Raw genomic sequence first — 4,002 nt, 5'->3', positions numbered from 1 at the left:
TTCAACCACTGTGCCACTAGAGAGGCCCTGAGCTTCTGTTTGGAGGAATCAGGAGCCCTTCTGGAGACCTTCAGAGAGTCAGGATGTTCCTGGGGCTCAGGGTCTCATCTTCCCGTCCCTTCCAGTGCCCCCTCCTCAGTCCTCTGTCCCCACTGCGGGCATCATTGCTGGCCTGGTTTTCCTTGGAGCTGTGCTCACTGGAGCTGCGGTGGCTGCAGCTGTGATGTGGAGGAAGAAGCTCAGGTAGGGAAGGGAGTGGGGGATTTTGTCCACTGGGGGCTTTCATGTCCCAGGGAGGACTTGCCTTACCTGGGTAGGAGGAAGTACCATCCACACATGTGTTGCCCAGTCTGGTGGTGCTGATTGCTAACACTCAGGTTTTTGTAAAACACTTTTGAAAATGAATCACCAATTATTCACCTTATAATTGTGGTGATGGGGATCTGTTTCCCAGTAAATGCCAATGGGAAGGGACCCTGCTGTGGAAAGACTCCAATTCCCTTTCATATCCATTCTTCATATATCCCAGTCCTGACCTGGGTCTTCAGTCACAGTTCTAGAAATTTCCCTGTGACCCAGACTTGGAGATTCCTTTAGGACTCCATGGGCTGACTTCTCCCTTGTCTCACATTTTCTTCCAGTAGGGGGACAAGCAATCAGCTACACTCAGGGTGCAGGTAAGTGTAGATCAGTGGTTGGATCCCTGAGCCCCTGAGGACTGTATAGAGGGAACTCTAGGGAGAGTCACTGTTGCACGAGGATGATCAAGAGGTGACCTGAGGATGGCAAGGGAAGGGCTGACCGAAATGCTGAGAAAACTTGCATGTGCCAGGGTGGAAAACCACCTGGGAGGGACGCCCCGGACTTGCTTTGTCCTTGGAAGTCTCCTTGGTCGTAACTTAGCAACAGAGGCTCACAAGGACAGGCATGTCCGACAAGCACAAGGGCTCACATAAGTGATGTGTATGAGCTCACACACATGGTGTGTGAGGCAAGGTTGTTTTGGCTTTTCTGACTTACGATAAAACGCAGATGTATTTGTTCACAATTCCCATATAACCATGCTGAGAAAAAGTAGAGGATCACTGCTTGTAGCTGACAGTAGTCCCCCTTCTGGTGGGTCCTTCTGACCAGCGTCCCAGGTCTCAGAGCCCACTGGAGGCTCACAAGTGGTGCCCAAACAGGGACCTGAAGGAGAAACCTCCCACTGAAGTGATGAGGTGACAGCAGTGGTCTCGACTCCACAGAAGGACGTGAGTAGAGGTGGGGAATTCCAGATGGGGCAATCTTCTTCAAGGCTTTCTACTTTTGCTTTGCTTCTGCAGCATCTGCTTTCTCACCATGGGGCAAAAATACCCTTAACCAGATTCTAGAATGTTTAACGGTAGTGGAAAAATATAACCCATGGTTCCCAGAGGGCAGGTTGCTTGATATAGAAACTTAGGAACAAGTAAGAGATAACATGACACTGTCTTATAAATGGAGGAAGAAATGCTTCAAGCTTTTCCTGTTAATAATTTGGGGGGGGAGGCCAGGCTTCCTGCCACTGGAGTTTTGCCATTTGTTCTTTTTAAGAAAATAAAAAAGGTATTTCTAAAAAATGGTATTCAAATTTCATTCACAATTGTTAAAGTGATAGGAAATGGTTATAATATGACTATATGAGACTAAAAGGTTTTTATTAAAATATTGTAAACCCACTGCAGTGGACAGGTGGAGGCTACCCCAGTCTCAGCAAGCAGCTGCCTGGACTTTTTCCCCAGTGTTGAGATCACTGGCAGGTCTCTGCTGCCTTTCTGCTGTAGGGGACTGGACTCTCCTTTTGTCCACCTTAAAACACCATTCTGGCCTGTTCTATAGGTAAAACATCCTATTTCCCTGTGTCTCCTATTTCCTTGGTTGAGTAAAATCTTTTAAATTTACTTATTGGACCTGTAAAAGGTTGTTTCTGGTTAAAAACTAATTAACCTGGTAAAAATATAAAGTGATAATACTAACATTTTTGAGCTAAATTCCTCGGATTTTGATAAAGGCCTAAAAATGGGCAGACTGTAAAAATTTACCTCTTCTCCTAGCCTCAGATAACAGTGCTCTTTTTTGTCTTAAAAATATGCTTGTTCTCAGGGCCTCCTCTGGTGGCGCAGGTGGTTGAGCACCACACTGTGAAGCTGTCTGCAACCTCTGCAGTGCTGGTTCGATCCTGGCTGGCTGGCGAGGGTCCCACATGGCATGGCAGACCTCTCCTGTCACACCCGCTGCTCCCCTCAGCAGTGTATTTTGTCAGTCTGCCTGTTCTGTTCCCCGCTCTGTCCCTGGTGAATCCTCTCACTCCCCCACGCATCTGACCTATACCCCCGTTCTTTTTATAAATAAATAAATAAATCTTTAAAAAATATGCTTGTTCTCAGTGAGATAAAACCATAACAACTTAAAGCCAAAGGATCATTTCTTTAAAATATAAACTCAAAAAATATTTTCTTATCTAAAGAAAGTTAGTAAAAACTGCTGTGACTGTTGTAGTCTCGAGCCCAAGGTCTTTAGTAATAATAAATCTACACATATTCTATGTAAAGATTTTAGCTTTTAACTCATTAAAAATCTTTTTAATATAAAAGTGTAACAAAAAAAAAAACTTGGTAAGTGAGAATATGAAACATAAATGAGAAGCTAAGGTATCTCAAAAACTAGGTTGTTTGAGATGTTTTATGAAGGCTCTTTTACAATTTTAAAGGAATTTTTTTCAGGTCTTAAAATACTAATGTAAATTCTCTGTGCACGGCTTCTTCAAAGCCAGAGTCACTCTAAAAATACAAATTTAAAATGTGTTTGATCTAAAAGAATTGTTATAGAACTAAAATTAAATCATTAACAGGTTTCTCAGTGTCTTCACAAATATTTATAAAATAAATATCTCTTAAAATTTATACACATGGCCAAAGTTGAATATGAATATCAAGAACTCTCTGTGTTTGTTTGTAACTGTCTTTGTTTTGTTTTGTTTTTTATCTCCATAGGACTAATTATAAATCTTTTGATAGAATTCAAAGCATATATGCTTTAAAGTCATAATGTTAAGTGTTAATAATTTACTCTGTTTAAATGTGTTTCTTTCAAAAGAAACTTCTGGTATAAAAGGTACTTTTGTCTGTCCTACTGAGTCACATGTATATGAAAAATGTACATAGTATCTATATGTTGCTCTGATTTTTCTTGTTTTTATTAATCTGCCTAATGCTTGTTTGATTATTAGCCAGTCTAGAAAAAACTTGGTATGTGCCATTGTTTTATTAACAGCCCTGCAAAATGGAATTCCAGTCATAACAGGAACTAAAGCTACAACTAAACTTTCATAGTTGCCTTAGTGTTTTGGGAACACATCAGCTGAAATAATTTTTGGTTAACAGTAACTGAGTTGTAATCCAATGGGTTGTTTCAAAACATGTACTTATAAACTCACATTGGGTATAAACTTAGCTCTTGTCTGGGTTAATGATGTTGGGTACATAATGTCTTTTAAGTGTCTGAAAAATTACTAAGGTTTTTGAGATGAAAATTAAAGGTTATGATTTGAATGTCAATATACTTAGGGCGGGAACTTTCGTAGAGATTTAAATATGGTTGTTGTTGCTGTTTTCTAATATTTATGGCAAAGCTTCCCAAAAATTTAAGTTGAAGTAAAATTTGGTAGCCTGTCATTTGATCGATTGAAGGAAATTTTGTGGAACCTCAGTAGAACTCCAGAAACACTCCACAAACTTTCTCCCTTTCCTCCTGGGAAAGACATTAGATAAATTTGTCCTATTTGTCCTATTTCTACTTAATAAAGTTACACTAAAAGGGAAGTATTGTCACTTGGAAAATGGTAAAACTTTGGCATGTACAGAAATGTTAATATTGGTTTTCTAAAACAAAATCTAGTGCAGGTCATGCTACTCATGCTGTCTGCCAAGGTCCGGGCATGGGGGAAATTTCTGAAATGTCAGAAAACTCCTTAGCTGGCTC

General features: G+C 40.4%; 1 long non-coding RNA gene across 1 annotated transcript; it reads left to right on the top strand.

Annotated features, from left to right (window-relative positions):
- Positions 1-543: 543 nt before the first annotated feature.
- Positions 544-2,471, top strand: LOC119253176 (uncharacterized). The gene is made up of 3 exons (XR_005126998.2): positions 544-677; positions 1,135-1,253; positions 2,125-2,471. It is a non-coding gene; the product is annotated as an uncharacterized LOC119253176 (long non-coding RNA).
- Positions 2,472-4,002: the final 1,531 nt, after the last annotated feature.

This window comes from Talpa occidentalis, unplaced genomic scaffold, assembly GCF_014898055.3.
Source record: "Talpa occidentalis isolate TD23 unplaced genomic scaffold, MPIMG_talOcc4v2.1 talOcc4.2, whole genome shotgun sequence".
Classification (NCBI taxonomy): domain Eukaryota; kingdom Metazoa; phylum Chordata; class Mammalia; order Eulipotyphla; family Talpidae; genus Talpa; species Talpa occidentalis.
This window is presented reverse-complemented; position numbering and strand designations above follow the sequence as displayed.